Source organism: Loxodonta africana, unplaced genomic scaffold, assembly GCF_030014295.1.
Source record: "Loxodonta africana isolate mLoxAfr1 unplaced genomic scaffold, mLoxAfr1.hap2 scaffold_59, whole genome shotgun sequence".
NCBI classification, from domain to species: Eukaryota; Metazoa; Chordata; class Mammalia; order Proboscidea; family Elephantidae; genus Loxodonta; species Loxodonta africana.
The window spans coordinates 1,363,100-1,380,287 of record NW_026975316.1 but is presented as its reverse complement, the minus strand read 5'-3'; the positions used below and the strand labels follow the sequence as shown (position 1 = coordinate 1,380,287).

The following is a 17,188-nucleotide window of genomic DNA, read 5'->3' as shown; positions in this document are numbered from 1 at the left end:
ATCGATGTTTATGTGATCCATTTCATTTTTGATGATTTCCAGTTTTCCTCGATTCATATTTCATACGTTCCAAGTTCCAATTATTACTGGATTTTTGCAGCTGTTTCTTCTCATTTTGAGTTGTGCCACATCAGCAAATAAAGGTCTCGAAAGCTTTACTCCATCCATGTCATTAAGGTGGACTCTACTTTGAGGAGGCAGCTCTTCCCCAGTCATCTTTTGAGTGCCTTCCAACCTGGGGAGCTCATCTTCCAGCACTATATCAGACAATGTTCTGCTGCTATTCGAAAGGTTTTCACTGGCTAATGTTTTTCAGAAATAGAATGCAGGGTCCTTCTTCCTAGTCTGTCTTAGTTTGGAAGCTCAGCCGAAACCTGTCCTCCATGGGTGACACTGCTGGTATCTGAACACCAATGGCATAGCTTCCAGCATCACAGCAACACGCATGCCCCCACATTATGACAAACTGACAGACGTGGGGGTGCAAAGACCTTGAGTACAAAAGCCAAAAGGAAAGAACATACTCACCATTTCTCAAGCTGAAAGAACGGAAGAGAAAATTCAAGTCTTAAGTTGCAATATGTATACTGAGCAAATATTTGAGAAGCTGGATTATATGAAGAAGGAGGGGACATCAGGATTGGAGGAAAAAAATATTAACAACATGTGTTATGTAGATGACACAACCTTGTTTGTTGAACGTGAATAGGACTTGAAGCACTTATTAAGATCAGAGACCACATCCTTTAGTATGGATTACACCTCAATAAAAACAAAAATATCCTCACAACTGTACGAATAAGCAACATCATGATGAATCGAGAAAAGTCTGAAGTTGTCAAGCATTTCATTTTACTTGGATTCACAATCAACAGCCATGGAAGCAGCAGTCAAGAAATCAAAAGACACATTGCATTAGACAAATCTACTGAAAAAAACCTCTCTTAAGTGGTGAAAATAAAAATTTTTACCTTGAGGACTAAGGTGCATGTGACACAAGCCATGGTGTTTCCAATCACCTCATATGCAGTGAAAGCTGGACGATGAATAAGGAAGACAGAAGAAGAATCGATGCCTTTGCATTTGGCTGTTGTAGAAGATAATCGACTATACCATGATGTCAAAAGAATGAATAAATCTGTCTTGGAAGAAGTACAACCAGAATACTCCTTAGAAACAAGGATGGCAAGTCTACATCTCACATACTTTGGACATATTTTCAGGAGGAATCAGTCCCTGGAGAAGGCCATCATGCTTGGTTATAGAGGAAGACCCTCAATGAAATGGATTGACTCAGTAGCTGCAACAATGGGCAAAAGCATAGCAACAATTGTGAGGATGGCACAGAATTGAGAAGTGTTTTGTTCTATCTATGAGTCAGTATTGACTAAATTTGCCTAGCAACAAGTTGCAATTTTGAAAGATTCTATGGGGAAAATATCAAATGACACAATGCATCAAAAGAAGATGGAAGGAGTACAGAGAGTCATTGTACCAAAAAGAATCTGTTGACGCTCAGCCCTTTCAGGAAGGACTATGTAATCAAGCACCGAAGGTGCTGAAGGAAGAAGTCCAAGCTTCACTGAAGGTATTGGTAAACAAAGAAAGAAAGAAAAAAACAAGGCTCCAGGAATAGACAGAATATCAAGTGAGATGTTCCAAGAAATGGACCCAGAGCTGGAAGCACTCACTCATTTATGCCAAGAATTTGGAAGATAGTAATCTGGCCAACCAACAGGAAGAAATTGATATTTGTGCCCAATCCAGAGCAAGGTGATCCAACAGAATGCAGAAATTATCAAATAATACCATTACTATCACACACAAGTAAAATTTTGCTGAAGATCTTTTGAAACCAAATGCAGTAATACATCAACAATGAACTGCCAGAAATTCAAGCTGCAGACAGAAGAGGACATGGAATGAGGGATATCATTGCTGATGTCAGATGGATCCTGGCTGAAAGCAGAGAATACCTAAAACATATCTACCTCGGTTTTACTGACTGTGCAAAGGCATTCAACTGTATGGATCATAACAAATTATGAATAACATTACGAAGAATGGATATTCCACAACACTTAACTGTTTTGAGGAGGAAACTACATAGACCAACATACAGTCATTTCAATAGAATAAGGGGATACTGCATAGTTTTAAATCAGGAAGGTGCCTTAGGGTTGTATCCTTTCACCATACTTATTAAATCCACATGCTGAATAAAAAATCCATGAAGCTGGACTCTATGAAGAAGAAAAGGGCATCAGGATTCGATGAAGACTCATTAACTACTAGCGATATGCAGATGACACAACTATGCTAGCTGAAAGTGAAGAGCACCTGAAACACTCATAATATCAAAGACTACAGCCTTCAATATGGATTACACCTCAATTTAAAGAAAACAAAACCCTCACAAGCAGACCAGTAAGCAATGTCATGATAAAACAAGAAAAGATTGAATTTGTCAAGGATTTCATTTTACTTGGATCCACAGTCAATACCCATGGAAGCAGCTGTCAAGAAATCAAAAGAACTGTTGCACTGGGCAAATCTGTTGCAAAAGACCTCTTTAAAGTGTAAACAAGCAAATACGTCACTTTCAGGTCTAAAGTGCTCATGACCCAAGCCATGGTTTTTTCAGTCCCTCATGTACATGCGAAAGCTGGACAAAGAATAAAGAAGACTGAACTGTTGCATTTGAATTGCAGTGTTGGCAAAAAATATTGAATATACTGTGGACCCCTAGAAAAAGGAATAAATCTGCTTGGGAGAAGTAAAACACAGCCAGAATGCTCCTTAGAGGCAAGGATGGTGAGACTTCACCTCATGTACTTAGGATATGTTATGGAGGGACCAGTCCTTGAAGAAGGAAATCATATTTGGTAAAGTAGTTGTCATTGTTGTTAGGTGCCATCTAGTCAGTTCCAACTCATAGTGACCCTATATAAAACAGAACAAAACACTGCCTGGACCTGTGCCATCCTTACAATTTGTGTTATGCTTAAGCCCATTACTGGAGCCACTGTGTCAGTCTATCTTGTTGGGGGCCTTCCTTTCATAACAATTGCGGATAACGTTGTGAAGTACGGGGATTTTAGAACATTTAATTTTGCTAACGTGGAATCTGTACATACACCATAAATCAGTTCCTCAGGCAGAACAAGGGAATAGTGTGTGCTTTAAAATCAGGAAAGGTATGCATCAGGGTTGTATCCTTTCACCGTACATACTCAATTTATATGCTGATCAAATAATGTGAGAAGCTGGACTATCTGAAGAAAAGTGTGCCATCAGGATTGCAAGAAGACTCATTAATAATTTGAGAGAGGCAGATGATACTGCCTTGCTTACTGAAGGCAAAGTGGATTTGAAGCACTTACTGGTAAAGATCAAAGACTACAGCCTTCAGTATGAATTACACTCCAACATAGTGAAAAGAAAAATCCTTACAATCGGGCCAACAAGCAACATCATGATAAACAGAGAAAAGGTGGAAGTTGTCAAGGATTTCATTTTACCTGGATACACCATCAGTGCCAGCAGTCAGTAAATAAAATGATGTACTGAACTGGGCAAATCTTCTGCATAAAGACCTCTTTAAAGTGTTGAATAGCAAAGGTGTTACTTTTTCGACTAAGGTGCACCTGACCCAAGCCACGGTATTTTCCATCACCTCATAGGCATTCAAAAGCTGGACAATGAATAAGGAAGTCTGAAGAAGAACTGATGCCCTTGAGTTATGGTGTTGGAGAAGGATACTGAATATACTATGAACTGCCAGAAGAATGAACAAATCTGTCTTGGGAGAAGTGCAGAGTGTTCCTTGGAAGCAAGGATGGAAAAATTTCATCTCATACACTTTGGACATGTTATCGGGGGGAAGAACATCATGCTTGGTAGAGGGCCAGCAAGAAAGAAGAAGACCCTCGACCAGATGGATTAGCACAGTGTCTGCAAACAATGGATTCAAACATAGCAGCCATCTAAGGTACAGCCGCAGAGCCCATCCACCGAAGTGCTTTAGGAATAGAGACATACCTACCTCACTGGCACTTGGGGGAAGCCTGTCAGCATCCTGCCCCCCCTGGAGTATGAACCCCTGCTGCTACTAGAATCTGGTGTACAAAACTATCACCAGTTCTTCTCTAGGTGGAAATGTAACAGTCTGCTCCACACACTTGATGCCCCAAAATCAGATTCTACTGAAGAATAGTGAATGGACTCTTAGGTTCACATATCTGGTAACAGCCCAAACCAGCTAGTAATAGGACATAAGTGAGTCAAGGGCTACAACATTCAAGACAGCGCAATCTAGTAGCCCATCTACGTACATTGAAAGAAAACAAAACAAGACTCAGTGACCAAATATAGATTAAATCACTACAACATCTTAGTGATGGCTCAGAGACAGCAGGCGATATCAAAACACATATAGAAGCAGACCATGATTGCTTCTACAACTCCCCAAAGTAAAGAATCAAAATCTTTTCCAAATGAAGATACAATCCTGGAATTGCCAGATACAGAATAAAAAAAAAACTAATTTACAGAATTCTTCAAGACATCAGGGATGACCTCAGAAATGAAATAAGGCAATTTACAGAAAAAGCCAAGGAACACACTGATAAAGCAGTTCAAGGTCTCAAAAAGATTATTCAAGAACATAGTGGAAAAGTTAATAAGCTGCAAGAATCCATAGAGATACAGCATTCAGAAATCCAAAAGATTAACAATAAAATTACAGAATTAGACAACGCAATACGAAGTCAGAGGAGCACACTCGAGCAATTAGAATGCAGAGTGGGAGCTCTGAAGGACCAGGGAATTGACACCAATATAGCTGGAAAAAATCAGATAAAAGAATTAAAAAAAATGAAGAAATCCTAAGAATCGTGTGGGACTCTATCAAGAAGAATAACTTGCATGTGATTGGAGTCCCAGAACGGGGAGGGATATCAGAAAACACAGAGAGAATAGTTGAAGATCTGTTGGCAGAAATCTTCCCTGACATCATGAAAGACGAAAGGATATCTATCCAAGATGCTCATCGAACCCCATTTAAGACTGATCCAAAAAGAAAATCACCAAGACATATTATCATCAAACTTGCCAAAACGAAAAATAAAGAGAAAATATTAAAATCAGCCAGGGATAAAATAAAGGTCTCCTACAAGGGAGAATCAATAAGAATAAGTTCAGACTACTCAGCAGAAACCATGCAGGCAAGAAGGCAATCGGATGACATATACAGAGCACTGAAGGGGAAAAACTGTCAGCCAAGGATCATATATCCAGCAAAACTCTCTCTGAAATATGAAGGTGAAATTAAGACATTTACAGATAAACACAAGCTTAGAGAATTTGTAAAAACCAAACCAAAGCTACAAGAAATACTAAAGGGGGAAATTGTTTGATAAGAAAAACAATAATATCAGACACCAGCACAACACAAGGTCACAGAACAGAGCATCCTGATATCAACCCAAATAGGGAAATCACAAAAACAAATTAAGATTAATTTTAAAAAGAAAAAAACACTCAAAACAGGGAATCATTGAAGTCAATATGTAAAAGATCATAATAATCTAAAAGAGGGACTAAATACAGGTGGCATAGAACTGCCATATGGTGAGGGATACAAGGCGATATAGGACAATACAAGTTAGGTTTTTACTTAGAAAAATAGGGGTAAATAGTAAGGTAACCACAAAGAGGTATAACAACTCCACAACTCAAAATAAAAACCAAGAAAAACATAACGACTCAGCAAACATAAAGTCAGATACTATGAAAAAGAGGAACACAAAATTTACAAAGAAAAATGTCTCAGCACAAAAAAGTAAGTGGAAAAATGAAATTGTCAACAACACACATAAAAAGGCATCAAAATGACAGCACTAAACACATGCTTATCTATAATTACGCTGAATGTAAATGGACTAAAGGCATCAATAAAGAGACAGAGAGTCACGGACTGGATAAAGAAACACGATCCGTCTATATGCTGCCTACAAGAGACACACTTTAGACTTAGAGACACAAACAAACTAAAACTCAAAGGATGGAAAAAATATATCAAGCAAACAATAAGCAAAAAAGAGCAGGAGTAGCGATATTAATTTCTGACAAAATAGACTTTAACGTTAAATCCACCACAAAGGATAAAGAAGGACACTACATAATGATAAAAGGAAAAATTGCCCAGGAAGATATAACCATATTAAATATTTATACACCCAATGACAGGGCTGCAAGATACATAAAACAAACTTTTTCAGAACTGAAAAGTGAGATAGACACCTCCACAATTATACCAGGAGACTTTGACACACCACTTTTGGAGAAGGACAGGACATCCAGTTAGAAGCTCAATAGAGACACGGAAGACCTAATTACAACAATCAACCAACTTGACCTCATTGACTTATACAGAACACTCCACCCAACTGCTGCAAAGTATACTTTTTTTTCTAGTGCACATGGAACATTCTCTAGAATAGACCACATATTAGGTTTTAAAACAAACATTTGCAGAATCCAAAACATTCAAATATTACAAAGCATCTTCTCAGACCACAAGGCCATAAAAGTGGAAATCAATAACGCAAAAATTATGGAAAAGAAATCAAATACTTGGAAACTGAACAATAACCTGCTCAAAAAAGACTGGGTTATAGAAGACATTAAGGAGGGAATAAAGAAATTCATAGAATGCAACGAGAATGAAAATACTTCCTATCAAAACCTCTGGGACACAGCAAAACCAGTGCTCAGAGGTCAATTTGTAATGATAAATGCACACATACTAAAAGAAGAAAGAGCCAAAATCAGAGAACTGTCCCTACAATTTGAACAAATAGAAAGTGAGCAACAAAAGAATCCATCGGGCACCAGAAGAAAACAAATAATAAAAATTAGAGCTGAACTAAATGAATTAGAGAACAGAAAAACAATTGAAAGAATTAACAAAGCCAAAACTGGTTCTTTGAAAAAATTAACAAAATTGATAAATCATTGGCCAGACTGACTAAAGAAATACAGGAAAGGAAACAAATAACCCAAATAAGAAACGAGATGGGTCACATCACAACAGACCCAACTGAAATTAAAAGAATCATGTCAGATTATTGCGAAAAAGTACACTCTAACAAGTTTGCAAACCCAGAAGAAATGGATGAATTCTTAGAAAAAACTACCTACCTAAACTAACACAATCAGAAGAACAACTAAATAGACCCATACCAAAAATGAGATTGAAACAGTAATCAAAAAACTCCCAACAAAAAAAAAACCCTGGCCCGGATGGCTTCACTGCAGAGTTCTACCAAACTTTCAGAGAAGAGTTAACACCACTACTACTAAAGGTATTTCAAAGCATAGAAAATGATGGAATATTGCCTAGCTCATTCTATGAAGCCACTATATCCCTGATTCCAAAGCCAGGTAAAGACATCACAAAAAAAGAAAATTACAGACCTATATCCCTCATGAACATAGATGCAAAAATCCTCAACAAAATTCTAGCGAATAGAATTCAACAACATATCAAAAAAATAATCCACCACGACCAAGTGGGATTTATACCAGGTATGCAAGGCTGGTTTAATATTCGAAAAGCCATTAATGTAATCCACCACATAAATAAAACAAAAGACAAAAACCACATGGTCTTATCAATTGATGCAGAAAAAGCATTTGACAAAGTCCAACACCCTTTTATGATAAAAACTCTCAGCAAAATAGGAATTGAAGGAAAATTCCTCAACATAATAAAGGGCATCTTTTTATACAAAGCCAACAGCCAACATCACTCTAAATGGAGAGAGCCTGAAAGCATTTCCCTTGAGAACGGGAACCAGACAAGGATGCCCTTTATCACCACTCTTATTCAACATCGTGCTGGAAGTCCTAGCCAGGGCAATTAGGCTAGACAAAGAAATAAAGGGTATCCGGATTGGCAAGGAGGAAGTAAAGTTATCACTATTTGCAGATGACATGATTTTATACACAGAAAACCCTAAGGAATCCTCCAGAAAACTACTGAAACTCGTAGAAGAGTTTGGGAGAGTCTCAGGTTATAAGATAAACATACAAAAATCACTTGGATTCCTCTACATCAACAAAAAGAACATCGAAGAGGAAATCACCAAATCAATACCATTCACAGTAGCCCCGAAGAAGATAAAATACTTAGGAATAAACCTTACCAAAGATGTAAAAGACCTATATAAAGAAAACTACAAGTACTACTACAAGAAACTGAAATGGACCTAGTTAAGTGGAAAAACATACCTTGCTCATGGATAGTTAACATAGTAAAAATGTCTATTTTACCAAAACCCATCTATACATACAATGCACTTCCAATCCAAATTCCAATGACATTTTTTAATGTGATGGAGAAACAAATCACCAACTTCATATGGAAGGGAAAGAAGCCTCAGACAAGCAAAGCATTATTGAAAAAGAAGAAGAAAGTGGGAGGCCTCATTCTACCTGATTTTAGAACCTATTATACAGCCACAGTAGTCAAAACAGCCTGGTATTTGTACAACAACAGGCACATAAACCAATGAAACAGAACTGAGAACCCAGGTATAAATCCATCCACATATGAGCAGCTGATATTTGACAAAGGGCCAGTGTCAGTTAATTGGGGAAAAGATAGTCTTTTTAACAAATGGTGCTGGCATAACTGGATATCCATTTGCAAAAAAATGAAACAGGACCCATACCTCACACCATGCACAAAAACTAACTCCAAGTGGATCAAAGACCTAAACTAAAGACTAAAACAATAAAGATCATGGAAGAAAAAATAGGGACAACTTTAGGAGCCCTAATACAAGGCATAAACAGAATACAAAACATTACCAAAAATGACGAAGAGAAACCAGATAACTGGGAGCTCCTAAAAATCAAACACCTATGCTCATCTGAAGAGTTCACCAAAAGATTAAAAAGACCACCTACAGATTGGGAAAGAATTTTCAGCTACGACATCTCTGACCAGTGCCTGATCTCTAAAATCTGTATGATTCTGTTAAAACTCAACCACAAAAACACAAACAACCCAATCAAGAAGTGGGCAAAGGATATGAACACACACTTCACTAAAGAAGATATGCAGGCAGCTAACCGATACATGAGAAAATGCTCTCGCTCATTAGCCATTAGAGAAATGCAAATTCAAACTATGATGCGATTCTATCTCACTCCAACAAGGCTGGCATTAATCCAAAAAACACAAAATAATAAATGTTGGAGAGGCTGCAGAGAGATTGGAACTCTTATACACTGCTGGTGGGAATGTAAAATGGTACAACCACTTTGGAAATCTATCTAACGTTTTCTTAAACAGTTAGAAATAGAACTACCATACAACCCAGAAATCCCGCTCCTCGAAATATACCCTAGAGAACTAAGAGCCTTCACACAAACAGATATATGCACACCCATGTTTATTGCAGCTCTGTTTACAATAGCAAAAAGCTGGAAGCAACCAAGGTGTCCCATTAACGGATGAATGGTTAAATAAATTGTGGTATATTCACACAATGGAATACTACACATTAATAAAGAACCATGACGAATCTGTGAAACATTTCATAACGTGGGGGAACCTGGAAGGCATTATGCTGAGCGAAATTAGTCAGAGGCAAAAGGACAAATATTGTATAAGACCACTATTATAAGATCTTGAGAAATAGTATAAACTGAGAAGAACACATACTCTTGTGGTTACAAGGTGAGGAGGGAGGGAGGGTGGGAGAGGGTTATTTACTGATTAGTTAGCAGATAAGAACTACTTTAGGTGAAGGGAAGGACAATACTCAATACACGGAAGGTCAGCTCAACTGGACTGGACCCAAAACAAAGAAGTTTCTGAGATAAACTGATAGCTTCAAACATCAGTGGAGCATGGCGGGGGTCTGGGGACTATGGCTTAAGGGGACTTCTAAGACAATTGGCAAAATAATTCTATTATGAAAACATTCAGCATCCCACTTTGAAATGTGGCGTCTGGGGTCTTAAGTGCTAACAAGTGGCCATCTAAGATGCATCAATTGGTCTCAACCCATCAGAATCAAACGAGAATGAAGAACACCAAGGTCACAAGATAACCATGAGCCCAAGAGACAGAAAGGGCCACATGAACCAGAGACTTACATCATCCTGAGACCAGATGAACTAGATGGTGCCCGGCCACAACCGATGACTGCCCTGACAGGGAGCACAACAGAGAACCCCTGAGGGAGCAGGAGATCAGTGGGATGCAGACCCCAAATTCTCATAAAAAGACCAGACTTAATGGTCTGATTAAGACTAGAGGCATCCCAGCTGTCATGGTCCCCAAACCTTCTGTTGGCCCAGAATAGGAACCATTCCCGAAGACAACTTATCAGACACGGAAGGGACTGGACAATGGGTTGGAGAGAGATGGTGGCTAAGAGTGAGCTACTTGTATCAGATGGACACTTGAGACTGTGTTGGCATCTCCTGTCTGCAGGGGAGATAGGAGGGTAGAGAGGGTTAGAAACTGGCAAAATTGTCAGAAAGGAGAGACTGGGAGGGCTGACTCATTAGGCGGAGAGCAAGTGGGTGTATGGAGTAAGGTGTATATAAGCTTATATGTGACAGACTGACTTGATTTGTAAACGTTCACGTAAAGCTCAATAAAAATTATTAAAAAAAACATAGCAGCCATTTTGAGGATGGCGCAGGGACAGGCAGTGTCTCATTCTGCTGTACACAGAGTCACTATGAGTCAGAATGGACTAAACAGCACCAAACAACAACAACAAAGATGGTAGTGTGGATACATATCCTGTTATGTAATCTTCAAAGAGTATTACAATCAGACAGCTAGAAAACTTATCTAAGGGAAAATAAGAGGCCAAAGTTCATACCAGCAGGAGCCTGCATTAATATCATAGCAAGAAACAGGTCATGGTTATTGCAGCCAGGAAATTAGCATCTATATCCAACTGAAGAAGAACTCAAGATATGTATACTTGGAAACTAAATCCACATCCCAATAGGAACCCTGGTGGCACAGCGTTTAAGAGTTACAGCTGCTAACCAAAAGGTCAGCAGTTCAAATCCACCAAACGCTCCTTTGAAAACCATGTGGCAGTTCTACTCCTTCCTATAGAGTTGCTGTGCATCAGAAACCACTTGATGGCAATAGTAATGGGCAGCAGTAAATACGGCATATTTATTACAGTCAAGAGGTTAGCATGCATACCCAAAGAAAAACACAATGGGTTAAAACAAGCTCTAAGACTAAATATTTACCTAGAATATAGTAATAATATTGAAGTCAAGGTCATTACAGCCATAAAGTTAGCACTTATAGCCAAAGAAATAAGAGGTCAGAATTAATAAAACCTGGAATTCATCCAAATCCTAACATAAAGTGAGGGGCACAATGCTACAACCTCCATATACAAGGAGAAAGGAGGTTAGGGTTCAAAGAATCATGAGCCCAAAATCATATTTTAATAAGAGATACATTATGCTTCTTAAAGCCAGGAAGCTACATTCACATACTACTTAAGAGAAGATCAGGGTTCATAAAGCCCTGGTCTGACTCAAATTGTGCTAAGAATTGTGTTATGTTTCCTACAAGCAGGTAAGTAGCAACCACGTTCATGGACAAAAACAGATTAGGGTTCATAAAGCTAACAGCCTACATCCATATTTTAGTGAAAATGGCCCATGGTTCTCATGGCCAGGGAGCTAGAATCCATATCCTATGAAACGTAAAGACAGAGTTTAAAGAATGCAAATCCGAGTAAAAATCTGAAACTGGATCTGAATATTAAACAGGCCGTGGTTGTTAGAGTCAAGAAACTCCTATGTTGGGAGACTGAAGGTCAGGGTTCATTGAGCCAGAAAAATGCATCCATAAAACATAGCCAAGGGAAAAGGGGGCCACAGTAAGTACAGCCAGATAGGTAGTATTCATATTCATGATTAAAGATGGTCAGAGTCCATATGAAAGGAAATTTGCCTTAATAACCTACTTAAAAAAAGATACATGGCTTGTGAGGCCTGGAAATTAGCATCTATACCCAGAGAAACATGAAGGCAGGATTCATAAAGAAGAGCTTTAACGTATGTACTAGTGAGAAAAGGGTCATTTAAACAAAGCTAGAAAGGGAATATCCATAACCTTAAAACAATATCTATGTCTTTAGTTTTTTTTTTTTACTAAGATATTGACATAATAGTAAAGATTATGTCATGGTTGTTACAAAAAGGAAGTTAGCAACCATATCCAAAGGAAAAAGAATAACAAAAAAGATCAGGTTTCACAGAGCCAGGAGCTTGACCCATATTCTGGTAATGAAATAGTCAAAGGCAGCACGGTTGGAAAGCTAGCATCCTATTCAAGCAGACAAGAGGCCAGGGTTCACAGAGCTTGTTCCATGCACATATTTTTTTAATAAGGAATATGACGTGAGTGTTACAGCCAGAATCTGCTAATAGAGAAGTTCATGATTCACAGAGCCAAGAGACTAAATCAACACCCTATGAAGTAATGGGGCATGGTTGTTACAGAACCATGCCCCATACTGGCATCTATATTAAAGAGAGGGAAGGGAAGGGTTCTTTTATCAAAGTTGATGTCAATATCCTGTTGAGAATTAGGCCTTGGATTTCAGCCAGGAATCCAGCACCAGTATGTAAAAACAAACAGTTGTATGTAAGGGATAAGGAAATCATGCTACATCTTAGTAAGAATTAGGAATGGTGCTTTCAGCCAGGACGTCAACATTTATATTCAATGGAGAGGAAGTCATTGTACGTGGAGCAAGTACTGACCATTGTACATGGAGCAAGTACTGACCAGTACATCTGGCTCATAGCAACCCCAGATATTGCAGAGTAGTAATGTACTCCACAGGTTTTTTTGTTTTCTAAGTTTATGCCCTTTGGGAAGTAGATAGCCAGAACTTTCACTTGAGGGGCCTCTATGTGGACTCAAACTGTCAATCGTTCTGTTAGCAGTCATATGTTTAATGGTTTGGGGCACCCAGAAGATAGTGTCATAATTTAAGGAGTGAGCATGTTAAAATTAACAGATCTAATGGCTGGTGGAGCCACTGTGGAAAAGGGTCTGAGCATTTCCCAAAGCAACGATTGTTCTACCACCACACCAGCAGACAAGTGCAGCTCAGGGCTTTTACTGAGAGCTGGAGCTCTCTTTTTGCACAAGTCCACCTACAAAAGTATAATAGGAGCCTAATTTGTAAGAGCCAGAAGTTGCATACTAAGCTTACCCTGCTTGAACCACACCAGAGGCCGTTTGTTAGTGCAAAAAGGTGGTGGACGGCAGGAGTTCTACACTGGACACCCCGGGGGGATCCCCAGAGAAGCAGAATGACTGCCCAGAAGGTGGTGCCCAGGAAGGGTAAAACGTCCACCTACGTTACATACCGTAGGGTTCCTTTGCTTCGATTCTCCAAAGGGCAATGCTGGATAAATGCAGAGGAGCTGTGTGGTGGCCAGGCCTCAGCTCAGGAGCACTGGGTGTGCAGATGGAAGTGTGAAGGGTGGACTGCTTGGGGATACCATCATGGCCAGTACCTTGTGGGTATGGATTCCCACACCCCGGTTGGAACACTGTGTTAGAAGGGGTCTCCAGACTTTACCCTGGGACAAAGACAGTGATCAGGTCATGGGATGTGTTCTTGTCATTTCTCAGGAGGGCTGGGGTACTCACAATGGGATTGGGAAGAGAGAGACAAAACGAAAACAAAGACGAAAGCACCGTGGAACTAAGATGAGTATGTTTTCCTGAGTATTCTCGCCTACACTGCCTGGAAATCCTGGGTGTGGATCCACCACCGACTGGGCCACGGCCCTGGAAGTGGCCTGGTTCTTCCAGTGGACAGATTTTGTCCCAGTGCCTGGAGCACAGGTGGTGGCTGAGGCGGAAACAGCCTACAACCATCCAGACCAACAGCATCAGTGTCAGCACCGCTGCCCTCCACCAAGGGGAGCCAAGCCAGGCACAGGGGCAGGGCCATGGGTTCAGAGGTCACACCGTGGGCCTAAGGATTGGCAGAACGCTTTCAGGGCCCCGGACGCTGCCCCCTTTCTCCTCCCCGTCCAGGCCCAGGCCAGTCCAGCGGCATTAAACAGCCCCCGTCTGCCCGCCCGGCCGCCCCACAACCGCCAGCCAGCCAGCCTGCCTGCCTTCTCTCCGTCTCTGGCAGCAGCCCCTCAGCCCTCGGTCCAGAGCTCTTTCGGGACCCGCCCTGAGGGAAGGCAGGAGCTAGGCCACCTTCACCCAGCCACCATGGTCCACGTGAGGGCGTCCGAAGTCCGGCAGCTGCGGCACAACAAGTTCGTGGTCGTCATGGGGGACTCGGTGCAGAGGGCCGTGTACAAGGACCTGGTGCTCCTGCTGCAGAAGGACTGCCTGCTCTCAAGCAGTCCCCTGAAGGCCAAGGGCGAGATGAGCTTCTAGCAGGACAGGCTGCTGCACGGCGGCGGGTGGGGCCGTATGCACAACGGGACCCACTACCGCGAAGTCCGCGAGTTCTGCTCCACACACCACCTTGTGCGCTTCTACTTCCTCACACGCGCCTACTCCCGGTACGTGGAGAAAGTCCTGCTGGAGCTGCTGAGGGGCGAGCACGGCCCAGACGTGGTCATCATGAACTCCTGCCTCTGGGACCTGTCCAGGTATGGCCAGGATTCCATGTGGAGCTACAGGAGGAACCTGGAGACCCTGTTCTGGTGCCTTCGCTAGGTCCTGCCCGAGTCCTCTCTCGTGGTGTGGAACACTGCCATGCCAGTGGCTGAGACGGTCTCGGGGGGTTTCCTCCCGCCTGAGGGCATGCCCCCGACCTCGTGCCTGCGGGATGATGTGGTGGAGGCCAACTTCTACAGCGCCGCTGAGGCCAGCAGGCTCCGCTTCAACGTGCTGGACTTGAATTTCCACTTCCGGCACTCCGGCAGCACGGGCAGGCAGATGGCGTGCACTGGAACCAACACGCTCATCGAAGGCTCTCGCAGCTGCTGCTGGCCCATCTGGGCGACATCTCGGGCGTGGACCTGCCCTGCGACAACCCGGTGGGCAGGTGGATCTGGGAAGGCCCTGGGAGCCGTCTCAGAGGGCCCGCGGACGACAGACGGCTCCAGCACCACTGAGGTGAATCCAGTGAGGTAGGCCCCGCCTCGACGCCCGCCTAGACCCGCGTGCCCTATCGCTTAGTCGCGGAGACCCCCTATTTCCCTGCCCCAGGTTCCCAGGTGCTTCCGGCGGCACCGCCATGGCTCCAGTTTGCCCTGGAACCAATCCCTGCAGCGCCAGCCATGCTCTGGCGACCCCTCTGCACTGCACACTAGGTATGGCGAGGAAGCAAACCTGACAGCTGGCCGGCTGCCCCGCAACGCCGGAATACATACGGCCTCTGATTAGCACCAGCGCCGCGTGGTTCACCGAGCTTCTCCGCCTTACCCTCCAGGTACCCCCCGCAGAGCCACAGAGGTGCAGGGGGACGGACCGCAGCCACCAGTATGACCAGTGCCAAGACTTCGGTAACCACCCCCCCAGGTAGGTCGTCCTCTCCCCTTTGAACCCTTGCCTGGGGGATGGCCTAGGCATGCAGGTCTGGAACACCTCCAGCCACCCCTCCACCCCTCTCAGCAAGGACAAGCCTTACTCGCTGCGAGTTGGGGAAAGGAACAGATATCAGACGTGCACACTCACGGTTGTCTCCTCCTTGCCTTGATGCACAAACTAACTGCGAATTAAAAAAGTGCGTTCAGAAACACAGTGTCTGTCTCTGCGAAGGCCTTGTGGGGCTGCGCCCTGGCAGTGTGTCCATAATGGATCAGTGTAGCCTGTCACTCCCATTATGTTCTGGGTGCCTTTCGGGGCAAGGAGCAGGGCGCCCAGACGCCTCCTCGGGGGCTTCTGCTGCTTTCAGGGCCAAAGAGGCAATCAGGCGAAATCCATTCCTTCCAATTACCTGTAGTTTCTGTAGAAGAGTTATTTGTTCAGAAAAGCCCCGAGGTTGAGCTGCGCTTCACCACTTAGCAAGATCCAATGCTCAATTCAGCGACCTGAAATTAAGTGCCTCTCAGGCCTCTCAGGGCTGGTGTAAAAACAAGCCTCCCAGACCTTTTTCTATACTATTAAAGTGAATTAATTTATTTGCACACACTTGGGAGACTCTGAGAGCTTTTCCAGAGGTCGGGGGTTTCCTTGGCAGAGGAACCAGCTTCTCTTTCCTCATATGAGGAACAATGCGCCTTAAAGACAAACGGGGATGGAAGGTAGCCAGGGAGGAGATGGGAATCAGAGTGATCTCAAGCATGCTAAGAATGAATGAGCAAATCCAGGGCTGGTTACGGAAAAGGAGAAATGACACATTTTGGGCTTGAAATGATTTAAAGTATTGTTAAAGGAGGTGTCAAAAGTTTGGTGTAAGAACCCCTACAGTACGTCAAACTGACAGACATGTGGGGGAAGCCAAGCATGCGCATATGCTTATATACAGAGCCCTGGTGGGGCCCTGGGTAAGCATTGCGCTGCTAACGAAAAGGTGGGCGGTTCACATCCACCAGCCCCTCCTTGGAAAACCTATGGGGCGCTTCTACTCCGTCCTATAGGGCTGCTATGAGTTCAACCTAACTCAATGGCACCTAACAACAATGACAGACATAAACATACATACATAGATTTATATATATATATATATATATATATACACACACACATATACAAAAAAGGAAAAAAAACCCACTGCTGTTGAGTCAATTCTAATTCATAGTGACTTGAGAGGATTTCCAAGGATGTAAATCTTTACAGAAGCAGACTGCTGCACCTTTCTCCCAAGGAGCTGCTGGTGCTTTCAAACTGCCGACCTTTCATTTAGCAGTTGAGTGCTTTAACCACAGTGCCACCAGGGCTTCTTATACATATACACACACATATATATATATACACACGTACATAAAATATACATGCATACAAATGTATATCCTGTCGTGTCACGCAGGAACTCCACCTATGTCACCTAAAAAAACAGAAACAGTTGCCAGTTGACACTGACTCTTGGCAAACCCAGGGTAGAACTGCCCCACAGTGTTTTCTTGGCTGTAACCTTCTTGGAAGCAGAGTGCCGGGCCTTTCTTCCACAGCAGTGCTGCGTGGGCTTGA

General features: G+C 42.5%; 1 pseudogene; it reads left to right on the top strand.

Moving 5' to 3' along the window:
• The first annotated feature begins 12,234 nt into the window (after window positions 1-12,234).
• Window positions 12,235-15,171, top strand: LOC135229890 (PC-esterase domain-containing protein 1B-like; annotated as a pseudogene).
• The last annotated feature ends 2,017 nt before the right edge of the window (window positions 15,172-17,188 follow it).